The sequence below is a fragment of the Cricetulus griseus genome, chromosome 2 (assembly GCF_003668045.3).
Source record: "Cricetulus griseus strain 17A/GY chromosome 2, alternate assembly CriGri-PICRH-1.0, whole genome shotgun sequence".
NCBI lineage: Eukaryota > Metazoa > Chordata > Mammalia > Rodentia > Cricetidae > Cricetulus > Cricetulus griseus.
The window spans coordinates 294,465,751-294,479,296 of record NC_048595.1 but is presented as its reverse complement, the minus strand read 5'-3'; the positions used below and the strand labels follow the sequence as shown (position 1 = coordinate 294,479,296).

Below are 13,546 nucleotides of genomic sequence, written 5' to 3'. Positions count from 1 at the left end.
TTCCAAAAGGGTCTGTAATTTGTGTTAACAAAAGACTAGCCAGCATACTGGGTCAGGGAAGAGGATTCTGCAGTTACCTGAGAAATGAGGCTTTTCTTTGCTCTCCTGCCAGGTTTCTCCCTTGGTTTTCTGTTGTTTTTAACTAAGCCTCTATCATTCTATTTTATCAATAAAGACTTGGGAGCTGGATGCTGGGGTGAAAACCTGCTAGCTCAGAGAAGCAGAGAAAGCTCCCAGCTGACCATCCTCTTCAGCATTGTCCCAGAAAGTTTCCTCCTACACCATATGAAACAAAACCTCCTCCAACCAGGTGTCCCTCTTTCTACTTCTTGTATGTCTCTCTCTATATATCCTCCTTTTTTTTACTCTCTATGGATTTTTTTCTCTTATCAACTGGTTGCTTGCTCTGAATCTTGATTTTATTTAATTCTGCTTACAATATTCAGGCATAAAGCTCTTGGACTAAAGATGTGTGCTAGGGTTGAACCACACCACAGCTACAAGAAGGTTTTTCCAGTAAATAATGCAATGTCAGGGCTCACAGTGTGATCAAATTTCCTGTAACAGTTCTTGGCTTCTTTCAACCTCTGTAAACTCTTAGATGATGAAATCTAGCCAGGGTTGTGTGTACATGTGTGGCTGTGTTTTATGTACCTTACATGCATGTATGAAAGTGTTTATGAATATGGCCTAGGTGTGTGCATTATTGTGTACGGGATGGTTATGATGGTATACCTACATGCATGTGTATACTTTATTTGCATGTGCATATGTGGGTATGCTTATTTGGGATTGCCAATCAGGGAAATAATGTAATCAGTCCATTCTTGTAGAGTAATCCTAGACCCTCATAGCGCTCTCTCTCCTCTCTCTCTCTCTCTCTCTCTCTCTCTCTCGTGTGTGTGTGTGTGTGTTTAGATAAATAGGTAGATAACTGTTAGAAAATAGATGGATAGTAGAGAATTACTTAGCTCTTAAGAACAGAATAATCATGGTATTTGCAAAATGTTTAGCAAAATAATCCCGACTCAGAAACACAAATACTGTAGGTTATCTCTCATATGTGGAAATCTAAACAAACAAAAGACATGAATGTAGAGGAGGATCTATCAGGGAATAAGGAAAAGGAATTAGTGAACAGGACAAGTGTGGACAATAGAGAAATAAATACAAGCAAAGTATCTTACATGAGTGAAAATGTCACAATGAAACTCACTACTGTACAATTAATATACACTAATTAAAATATAGAAAATGATACCTTTAAAAAGACTACTGAGGCACTGCCTCCACCACCCAACTCCATATCTAGATTTCTCACATTTTCCTCCAGTGTTTAGCCTGGTGACTATCCACTACCACCCTATATTTGTCATCCCAACCCCCACAACCTGCCAGATTTAGCCTGGTTCTCACAGCCAATGCATCAACCTAGTCTGGCCTTTCCTGCCTTCACTACAGAGGAACTCTAGGCTTGGGCCAGTATTCTCCCTCCCTATTCTCCAAATCATAGGATTCTTCCATGTCATAGCCAACCTTTTTACTCAGATCTGTCTAACCCAACTTGGAATAGGAAGTACATCCTATTCCACCTGACTTTATTCCACTGAATACATTTTCAAATCCCTGACCCTACCAACTCCTACATCTTCTCTTCTTCTTCAACATGCTCCATCAATAGCAAACTTAGAACTAATAAAGTCCACATGCCCATATCTCATCACAGGAATTCCATCAACATGAAGGATCAAGTGGGCATCTTCTCTCCAAACCTGTGAGGTCTGTAGAAATGTTTGCCAATGGGAATTACTTAGCTGAATTCCAGGACACAAAAGGTAAAAGATCAATCATAAACTTCATCAAATAATTTGAGGAGTTTAAAAAAGACAAAGAATTGGGCGGTGGTGGCTCACACCTTTAATCCCAGCACTCAGAGGCAGAGGTAGGCGGATCTCTGTGAGTTTGAGACCAGCCTGGTCTACAAGAGCTAGTTCCAGGACAGCCTCCAAAGGCACAGAGAAACCCTGTCTCGACCCCCCCCCCAAAAAAGAGACATAAAGAAACAGCTCAATGAAATGAAGGAGAAAGAGCTGCAGGAGAATAAATACCTGAGTGATGAGCAAGAAAAGACAAATGTAAGGCTGATGAACATGACAAAGACAATTCAAGACTTGAGAATGGAATTCAAGTAGGGAAAAGAAGAACTGAAGAGAAATCAAGATGAAATGAAGGTGGAATTGAAAAACCCAATTGCCCAACTAGAAAATTCAAAGGAAAGATTTACAAGTAGAAAGAAAGAATCAAGTAGAAGACAGAATATCAGGTCTCAAAGATAAAACAGAGTGTATAGATCAAATAAACAGGAGAAAGAAAAAATTAAAATGTAGGAAAGAAACACACAGGAAATGTGGGACACCATAAAAACCAACCTTTTTAATTCTAGGCATAGACAAAGGAAAAGAATCCCAAGTCAAGCACACAGAACAGGAAGTAGACAGGGCTAGAAAAGAAAATCCCCACAGTGTATCAAAGTTAAAACATTAAGTATACATAACAAAGAAAGTACATTGAAAGCTTAAAGAGAAAAAAAATTAAGTCACATATAAGGAAAGCCCATTAGAATGATGGCTGGTTTCTCAGTGGAAACTTTTAAAGCTAGAAGAGCCTGAAGCAGAGCATTCGAGTCCTAGAAGACTATGATAGCCAATCCAAAATAGTATACCCAACAAAACTATCTGCCATGATTGAAGAAGAAAAATTTTCTACAATATAAACAGCCTAGAAAAATTTATATTCAACAAACCAAACCTAAGGAAAATACAGGAAACATTATTTCAAGAGAGGAATGAAAATAGAAGAGAGACCATAGAAAGAAATACAAAGCCATGATTATTAAGATACAAAAGACCACTGAGAAAACAAACAACAACGATGACAATTAACAAACACATCAATAATAACTTTAATTATCAATGACCTCAACCCTCCAATCAAAAAACACAGATTGACTGAATGGATCAATAAGCAAAAATCTATGCATCTGCTGCCTACAAGAAACAATTAGTTTTAAAGACAGGCACTGCCACAGAATAAAAGAATAAACAAAAGTACTCAAATCAAAAGGACTGGGGAGGAAGCAGGTGTTGCTAATTAAATATCTGACAAAGTAGACTTCAAACTAAAACTAATCAGAAGAGATACAAAGAGACAATTCATTCTAATAAAGGGAACAGCTAACCAATAAAACACATACATGAAACGTATATGTTCCAAACTTAGAGGTGCCCAATTTCATAAGAAGTCTACTACTGGAATTAAAAACACAGATTAACATTAATCCACCAATAATAAATGATTTCAAAATCCCACTTTCTCCAATAGACAGATCATCTGGACAAACAAAAATAGGAAAAGGTCAGAGTTAATTGACATGATGCATCAAATGGACTGATTTACAGAATACTCTATCCAAACACCCAAGAACACACTCTCCTCAGCAGCACATGGAAGCTTCTCTAAAGTAGGCATGTCTTGGGATATAAAACAAATCTTTAAAAACTCAAAAAGATTGAAATTACTTGAAATTACTTCTTGTGTCTTTCTGACTCCAATGTAATAAAACAAAATTGACAGCAACAAAACCTCTACTTTGTCAGATATTTAAATATGAAAACTAATGGAGATTAAACAACCCATTACTGAATAATGAATGGGTCAAAGAAGAAATCAAGAAAAAAAAAAAAAAACCTTCCTGGAACTAAATTAAGAGGAAAACACCACAAAAATTCTGGGACACAATGAAAGCATTGCCACAAGAGAAATGTATAGCTCTAAGTGCCTACATTAAAAATTAGAAAGAGCACATATAAATGGTTTATGATGCAACTCAAAAAGTTGGAAGAAAAGAACCAAATCCAAAGTTAGTCAATGGCAAGAAATAATAATAATAATAAAAGAACAGAAAGCAATGAAACAGAAACACAGAAAACAATACCAAGAACCAGCAAATAAAAGATGGTTCTTTGAGACAACAAAATTGGCAGACCCTTGGCCCAATTAACTAAAACAAAGAGAGGAACCAGATTAACAGACTCAGAAATGGACATTACAACAGACACCAAATAAATTCAGAGTATAATAAAGGATATGGTGTTGGGAATCAAATCCAGGTCCTCTGGAAGAGCAGTCAGTGCTTTCAACTGTCCAGTGTTGTGGAATAACCTTTTTGTACATTGTGAAAATGTGCCTTTGCCAAGGCACCCTCTCATTGGTTTAATAAAGAGCTAAATGGTCAATAGCTAGGCTACAAGAGGTTAGGCGGTACTTCCAGGCAGAGAGAGAGAGAGAGAGAGAGAGAGAGAGAGAGAGAGAGAGAGAGAGGAGATGAATCTAGCCACAGGAGAGGCACCAATGGACACAGAGAGGAAACAGGAAGTGCAAGATGGAAGAGCAGTAAAAAGTCACGAGACAAAATGTAAATTAATATAAATGGGTTAATTTCATTTACAAGAACTAGTTGGACAAGCCTAAGTTATAAACTAAGCCTTCATAATTAATAATAAATCTGTGTCTTTTTTTTTTTTTGAGTGGGCGGCCCAAAAACAAATCCACCTATACTTCAGCCTATACTGTTTTTTATAGTACAATATAATTATTTATGACATGATTTGAGAAGGACAGAAGGTCAACAGCAGGAAAGACATCAGTTACACTCCTAAATCCATCCTAGATGGTGAATTCCAACCCCTCTGATGCTTGGCAGGGCTGGGACAGGCAGGCACCACCCAGCCTCCCAGAAGTTTAGTACTCCTCCCTGACAACAGAGTAAAGATGTTTTCCCTAGGTCACATGGGTAATCAGAGCCCAACCTCATCCTCCAGGATAGGCTTACACCTATGACAGCCAAGGGTGGCCTTAACTAGGAGTGGCTTCAACTACCTGCTGTGGAGAGAAGATGGTACAGCAAGGAACCCCTGGTGGAAAATATAGGGCTTCGAACCCGTAGGGGTGAGGTAGGGACTGGCAGGGCCTGCCATGCATTCAGTCTATGTCAGTGAGGGATAGAGGATAGCAACCAGATCCCACTTGGGGTGGGGACTGAGAGGCTTCCAGAGGGAATTGCCCAGTACTGGAAATACCATAGGGAATGTCACTATACCTGAGGGAGGCAGACACCACATAACCTAAAGGCCTATACCCTTTGTTCCTCGCCTGGTTTCTCTTGTCCTCAGTTTAACAAACTGAAGTGCTATGGCTCATTTTTAAACATAACCAGGAGTTCTTCCTCGCTACACTCATCTCTTTGCAACAAGAATAAAAAGTTTCTACATGGACATTGGAAGGACTGTATCTCACTCACTGCTTCCACTCTATTGGGCATCATAACACAACTTCATAGACAGCAAGTTCCAGAGTGACGTGCCATGCCACACAACCCTGAGAGTGACACCTTTTGACCACAGAACCACAGCATGATGCCCTCTGACCACATTGTCCCAGGAGTTGTAACTGAACTCAGTGGGTTCACAGTCTTAGTTTGCTGAGTGCAAAACCAAAGATCATTGTAAATGGACTTCTTACGGTCTAAATAATAAAAACCTGGAGTCAGATGTAGAGGAAAATGCTGAGAGATCAGAGAGAAGGAGCAAGCCAAAGCCATCCTTACCTCGTTAGCTTCCCAGCAGAAAATAGCTCAAGTTCCTGTTTCTTCCTGCTTATGTCCTCTCTCTGCCTAGCTATTGCACTTCCTGTGTCTGCCAAGCCATCTCACGTCTTCTCTCCACCTAGCCACCTAACTTCCTGTCTGTCTGTTCAGACCTCCAGACCTCTATGGTTAGCTAGTAGCAAGCTCCATTCTCTGATCTTTAGACAAGCTTTATTTATACAAGCAAGATATCACCACAGATTACAGTTAGTACATATAAGAGTGAAGATTTGCATTGCCTCGAAGCAGGACCACATAGTTTTCAAAGACGGGGTGCTCTTCCAGAACAAAGAATGGCTAAGGTATTTAATTGGAAAGCCTATACATATTTATATAGGGAAGGCATTTTGGGGTGGGTGCACAGCTGTTTATGTTCAATTTAAGATTACACACCAGAGCATACTCAGGTGTAGTCACAATTCAAGAAGAAAATGTGGCAGAAGTGGACTGTTCATACACATTGCAGCAAAGTTGTAAAGACAAGGGAAGATATACTCTGGGGGTAATCAGCCTGCATCCCAGATGTTTAGCAGGAAAAGGAATTTGCTGATCGCTTCCAGGCTTCATTATCAGTCTCTGACAACTACAGCAGCTAGAAAATTATAGTACAAAAGTCCTAGGAGACTAACCCCATTTCTTAGCCCTCTTCTCTAGTCTCACAGTTTCCTAGCAACCTGAGGCTCCTTGATCTTCCTGTAAGCAAACAGTCCTTAAACTTTTAGATGTGACCAAAGAGAGAACACTTTGAAGAAGAGTTAAAAACTGATTTGCTCCTAGATCTTTCATACTTTTGTGGCTACTAACAGCACAGTGGTCAGTAGCTTGCTTAGCTGGACAGCCAAAACTAGCCCAGACCAAAAGAATTCCGTGCTGAGTCTAGCCTGACATCCTACCCTGAAGAATCACAAATTTGCAAACCATGTTTCTGTATACGACTAAGATTTCAGGTGGAGACCAGGAGTGGTGGTGCATGATGGCAGAGGCAGGCTGATCTCTGTGAGTTCAATCTCTGGTCTGTATTGAGAATTGCAGGCCAGCAAGACACCCTGTTTCTAAAACATCTCCGGGAGGGGGTTCAATTTTTCTTGTTTCGTTTGTTGCCAAAATGAAGCATTTCATTAAATATCCTTATAAGGAGGAACCTACAAACACTATAGAAAACATAAGGGCCAAGACCCTGGATAAGGAAGTTCTTCCTACTCAGCAAGGCTGATCTTTGCTGTTAAATAACTGGAGGATGGATATACTTTGTCTGCCTACAACATTCAAAAGTAGCCCACTGTTCATCTTGTGTTGAGACTTTGTGGTAGTGCTGAGAAGGGGAAGAAGTTGTATACCACTTCCAAGAAGAATAAGAGGATGTTAAGTCAGCTATCCTGAAATACCATAAGGTGGATGAAATGGCGAAATTCATTGCCTTCATCAAGAATGCCCTTCAGATGAATGTGGCTCTGGGGCTTTCATGGTCAGCTACTTTGACAAAAACTGTTGTGGCAAGTGTTATCTGATTTACTGCATTCCCAAAAGACAACTGTGTACGAATTAATGAAAAGACAGTAACTAGCTTTTCTCCCAAAAGGCTTTCAGGTGGTCATGATGCAAAAGCCTTTGACCAGCCGGGCGTTGGTGGCGCATGCCTTTAATCCCAGCAGAGGCAGGCGGATCTCTGTGAGTTCGAGGCCAGCCTGGTCTCCAGAGTGCCAGGATAGGCTCCAAAGCTACACAGAGAAACCCTGTCTTGAAAAACCAAAAAAAGCCTTTGACCTTTGGTTCTCTTTCTCACTTTCTCCTGTGACGTCCAAACTCTACAGCTGTGGAACTCAGAGGTTGACAAATGCCAAGGACTCCAAGGCCAATGCAACACGCTTTATTTACCCCAGGCAAAGCCACTCACCTTTGGTCTCAGGGGCAGTGTGGTGGTCTGAATGAAAATGGCCCCCACAGATTGACAGGTAGTGGCATTATTAGATGGATTCCTTCCTTGTTGGAGGAAGTGTGTCACTGTGGGAGGTGTGGGAGTGGGATTTGAGGCTTCAGAAGTTCAAGCCAGTTCAAGACAGTGACTCACTGTCTCTTCCTGCTGCCTGCAGATCCAGATGCACAACTCTCAGCTCTTCTCCAGCACCATGTCTGCCTGCTTACCACCATGCTTCCTGCTATGACAGTAATGGACTAAACCTCTGAACTGTGAGCCAGCCCCAATTAAATGTTTTTTGTTTTTTGTTTTTTGTTTTTTTCCTAAGAGGTGCTATGATCATGAAGGATCAAAAAATTGGTGAAGGTTGGAAAGACTTGGGCTCTGAAGGGAAGAGAGAGGGGAAGCTTCTGATGGTTGGGAATGCCATGGCTGATGCCTGAGCCCTGCTCCCAGAGAGGAAGAGGTGACTATTCATCACTCCCGTTGGCATTCTTTTGCTGATTGCTGGTTGTAAAGGTGCCCTGCTGGTTGTAAAGATTCCCCAGGCCAGAGGATAATTGACAGACCCTGTAAGACCCGAAATCGCACCTGTAACACCCGCAACCGCATTCCCATTAATTTGTATAGTCACTGACTCTGTACTTTGTGTGACCTTAAGTAACCATAAAAACTCTGTAGTTTATGGTCTGCCTCTTTGACTGGATGGTATCTCATTTGCCTGCTATGCAATGAGATCCTGAAGGACCCCAGCCTAAGATGTTTCCTTTGCAGATATGTGAGAAGCTAAATTTACAACCTCTAACAGGAAAGAGCCGCTAAAGTTAAAGAACAAATGGTTCCCAGAGATGAACATTTAACTGACCTAAAAGACCCCCGAGCCCGGAGATTGTGCTCGGAGGTTACAGTCGGCCACCAGGAATGCGTCAATCAGAACTGTTGCCCTCGCTCACCCCAGACCCCATCTGTTTGAAGTTTTTGCTTCGGGGTCCAGCTCCTCTGCTCCTGTATGAGTAACCCAGTAACACACAGTTACTGAATAAAATAGCCTCTTGCTCTTTGCATCAAGCTCTAGTCTCCGCCTGGTGACTGGGGGGGGGTGGTCGCCGCTCCCGGGGATCCCACCCCGTGGGGGTCTTACAGTCCCCGAGTCTCTTCACCACAGTAAAACCCTAACTAAAACAGGCAGGCAGGCACCACCTGTGTTCAGTAGTAATACTTAACACAGAGTCACACAAAGGCAGCATTTTGCCAGATTTTTCTTGCTTTTATCAAATACACATGTTGGCATCATGTCTAAACTTCAAGTGGCCCTTACAGTATTCTATTTCCTTCACCTTCTTGATTCAAAATCTTATGCTAGCTGGGTGTAGTGGTGTGCTTCTGGAATCCCAGTACTTGGGAGGCAGAGAAAGGCAAATGGATCTCTCTGAGTTTGAGGCCAGCCTGGTCTAATTAGTGAATTAGAGAACAGCTGGGGTTACATAGTGAGACCCTGTCTAGAGAAAAAAACAAAAAACAAAACAAACAACAACAACAAAAGAAAATCTCATTCTAGTTAAATATGGTTCCCTGCTTATTCCACACTTGTGATAGTTAATCTTGGTTGCCAACATGACTACATCTGGAGTCAACTAAAATCCAAGCTGCTGGGCACCTTTATGAGGGACATGTTAATTCTAAGATAATTTAGAGAGCCCGGTGGTGGTGGCGCACGCCTTTAGTCCCAGCACTCGGGAGATAGAGGCAGGCGGATCTCTGTGAGTTCGAGACCAGTGTGGTCTACAAGAGCTAGCTCCAGGATAGACTCCAAAGCCACTGAGAAACCCTGTCTGGAAAAAAAAAAAAAAAAAAAAAACCCAAAAAAAAAAAAAAAAAAAAGATAATTGAGAGAAAAACCAGTTCCACAATTATGAGCCAAATTTGAACTTTAATTAAATATCCATTAATAACTCCCCAGAGCCACCTATAACCAACTCATTGACTGTCTCCCCCTAAGGCAGGATTCACGAAACCAGCCCCAAGCCAAATTCTCAAGTGCTTTTTAGGGCAAAAACCATGCAGTGGGAATTTTGCATGTTACAGAAGCAAGATGAGACAGTGAAGGAAAGTGGGCCCTAGAACAATGAACATAGAACATTTCCATAAATAGGTAGCTGGGGGGGGGGTTGGTTACTGGGGTAGGGTAAATTCCAGCTCTGACAAACAGAAACTCAAGTTTTATAGTAAACAGAACTTAACTTGGCTACAGACTCAAAATGACTCCTAGGAACAAACTGGGTGAGGAAACTCTCTCTCTCTCTCTCTCTCTCTCTCTCTCTCTCTCTCTCTTTCTCTGTCTCTCTCTCTGCAGGTACACAGAGAAAAAGACTCTCTAAAAAATGGGTGGGAGGGTGAAGTAAAAAATTCCAGAATTTTTTTTCTCGAGACAGGATTTCTCTGTGTAACTTTGGAGACAGACTGTCCTGGAACTTGCTCTGTAGTCAGGGCTGGCCTCGAACTCACAGAGATCCATCCACCTGCCTCTGCCTCCCTCAAAGAGTCCCCCCTCCCTAATTTAGAGAAGGTTGATTGGAAGAAAGATATAGTTGATTAGTCCACAATGGTGTGACATGTCCTGATCTGGCTTCACACTTGCTGCATCAGTCCATCAGTAGGAAGCAACAGGCAGGAAAAAAAAAAAAAAAAAAAAAAAAAAAAGCCTACCAGGCCTTTGTTTTAAGCTACCAGGCTTTTGTCTCAGGTCAGGAGCTGGCTCTTTTGGAAGTTTGATACCTTTCTTGCCTAGCTATGGCCCCTTTCCCTATCTGTCTGCCTACCAGGGAGCTTAGCTAACCTGCAGCCCCTCAGAATCATTCGAAGATACCACTTTTTTGTTTGTTTGTTTGTTTGTTTGTTTTATGAGACAGGGTCTCATTGTCTAGTTCTGGCTGTCCTGGAATTCACTTCACAGACCAGGCAGGCCTTGAACTCATATATCCACCTGTCTCTTCTTGATTCAAAATCTTACGCTACCTGGGTGTAGTGGTGTGCTTCTGGAATCCCAGTACTTGGGAGGCAGAGAAAGGCAAATGGATCTCTCTGAGTTTGAGGCCAGCCTGGTCTAATTAGTGAATTAGAGAACAGCTGGGGTTACATAGTGAGACCCTGTCTGGAGAAAAAAAAAAACAAAAAACAAAACAAAACAAACAAACAACAAAAAAAAGAAAATCTCATTCTAGTTAAATATTTTAATCTTTTACTTTACACAAGTGCTTCAGGACTTTGAGTTGGGCATACCACCCCCTCCGAACCCCCGACCAAATCTACCCTTCCTTTTCAAATTTGATATTATGTGGACGGGTGTTTTGTCTGTGTATTTCCTGTGTGCCTGGTGCCCAAGAAGGCCAGGAGAGGGTGCTGCAACTCCTGGAACAAGAGTTAGAGGTTGTGAAGCCACCATTCAGGTTCTGGAAAACGAACCTGGATCCTCTGAAAGAAGAGTCAGCTGGGTAGTGATGCATACCTTTAATTCTAGCACTTGAGAAGCAGAGGCAGGTAGATCTCTGAGTTCGAGGCCAGCCTGGTCTACAGAGTGAGTTCCAAGACAGCCAGAGCTACACAAAGAAACCCTGTTTTCAAAAAAGAAAAAAAAAATCAAAAAACAAAGAACAGCCAGCATTAACTGCTGAGTCATGTCTTTAGCAAAGAAAATGACCTCAGGGGAGTGTATGGCCCATGTCTTAATCTGGACACTCAGGAGGCAGAGGCCGTGAGTCTGGGGCCAGCCAGAATCACTTATAGTTCCAGACCAGCCATGGTTACACAGCTGATGAGAAAGATTAAAATATTTAAATTTTCTTTATTTGTAGCTATGAGTAATATGTCCTGTGTTTTGCTTCTATAATCTCACATCAGCTGAATACCCGCCTTGGTAAAAAAAAACAAAACAAAACAGACAATTACAAAATAATTGTTCTAATGTCACAGTTTCTTTGGTATATGCTCACTCTTGGGTTTTAGTCATGCAGGCTAAAATTCAAACCCTTTCACCTCACCACTGTCTGTTGTCACAGGCTAAACCCACCAATAACAGAAAAGGTAGAAAATGATGCTTGCAAACTGTAAATGTAAACATGCACTGGGGCTGAGCGCCTCTGCTGGATCTGCCAGTAGGCCTGCCGGCATAATAAAGACAAATTCTCCAACTCTCCTTGTGTGGTTTGGTTGCAAAGGTCTGATTTACAATATATGGAAATGTTGTCACTGAAAGAAAAAGGAAGGAGGGGAAGGAGGAGAAAGAGAAGAAATAAAATTACCTTAAATTGAGCAAGGTCAGGAGTATGCTCTTAAAAGTATGTTTAGAAATAGGCTGACCCCTCCATGAAGATGTATATCCTCAGGAATAAAATCTCCTCGAATCCGTTGTTCAGAGAGACCACGGCTTTGGATATCACTCCTGTGTTCTCCTTGCCTGCTGAAAGTAATAAATCTTTCTCCACTCTTCAATGTTTTGGCTGTGCTTAATTTGGCTCTGCATACACCAAGATGGGAACCTACTACATTCACTTAAATTATTAATGTTGACACAAAAACTACAGCTCTCACCTCAAGGGGGTGGTGGTGGTGTTAAAGTTTATTCTGAAGCTAAATTTGAGTGATCATAGCCCAGGAATAAATATTCAGGTCTTCCCAAGCATAATGTTCCAATGTGGAAGCTGTTTCATGGAGTTTTAAAAATAGTAATAGAACAAAGAAAATTTGAAATCAAGGTTATCTAAAAATGCATTGGTGGAAACATTAAGTAGTCAGTTACAGACAGGGAAACCTCACCTATGAGAGCATTCTTTTGATTGGTGGAGAACAGTGTTTTGTTAATACATTCCAATCATCCTTATCTGGCATCCAGGATGTTAGGCCTGACACAAAGGTGGGCCCTAAGGGCTCTTTAAGGGGCCAAAGACAATCCAAGAGAAATAACATCAGCATCATTTTAAACTCTTTAAAGTCCAAAAACGTTTTGCTAGTTGATCAGACTATGAAAACTGCTTCCTTCTAGAAATTCTGGTTTACACCAGCCAATAACACACTTTTGTTCTGTCTTTCCATTTTCTTGGGAGCCTGTCTAAATCAAACACACAGGGCAGTGAGTATGGGGGCACCCCAACTGTGTGAAGCATTCCATAAGTTTGTTTCTAATGCTCACTGTCGACTGTATCTCTTCCACCGAGTTCTAAACATCCTTTAACTGCGTGAGGGCTCGTTTTAAGGCTCGGTGTTTGTTTGCCCCCAACCTCAATTCTCCTGAAGGACAGCAGACCCTCCCTTTGAAAGAGAAGAGGGAAACAGCAAGCTCTAACATTAACTGATTAACCACCTTACTTAGGATATATTACGTTACATGAACTTAAGAAAACAGAGTAAGAAACTGTCTCTGATCTGATACAACAGAATGAAACCAAGCCCGTGGCTTCTAAACTTTGGTAAGCCTGCTTGTTTGCGCCTTGCTCTTCTCAACACCTGTTCTCCCCCGAAAAATGACCACCACCACCGATAGACAAAAAGTTCTGTTTGCTAAAGATAAAACTGTCTTAATAGAAACCTGCAAATTTCAGCTTCTGTAAAACTTGCTCAGCTCCTGGGAAAAAACCTTTTGAAGCAGGGATTAAAAAAGAGACCACCTTAAGACAGTCACAAGATTATGACAATACCTTACGGTTGTATGTAAACTGCGAAATGTTTCTGATCCAGGCTCAGTCTCTTTACCCAGTAACTAAAGACCACAACTACGAAGTAATGAAGGTCTTTCCTTGAGGATGTCCCACCCGCCTCAACTGGCAGCCTGGATAACCCACTGCGCCACCGGAAGTAAAGACGGTGCGGGGGAGGGTTGAAGAGGTTGGGTCCCGCCCACCAGCATCCTGCATTCATTTCCGCTTCCTGCCCAC

The 13,546-nt window shown here is 41.6% G+C and overlaps 1 long non-coding RNA gene across 1 annotated transcript; it reads right to left on the bottom strand.

Moving 5' to 3' along the window:
- Positions 1 to 10,834: 10,834 nt before the first annotated feature.
- Positions 10,835 to 13,497, bottom strand: LOC118238379. The gene is made up of 2 exons (XR_004768491.1): positions 13,310 to 13,497; positions 10,835 to 12,075 (listed from the first exon to the last, which is right to left on the bottom strand). It is a non-coding gene; the product is annotated as an uncharacterized LOC118238379 (long non-coding RNA).
- Positions 13,498 to 13,546: the final 49 nt, after the last annotated feature.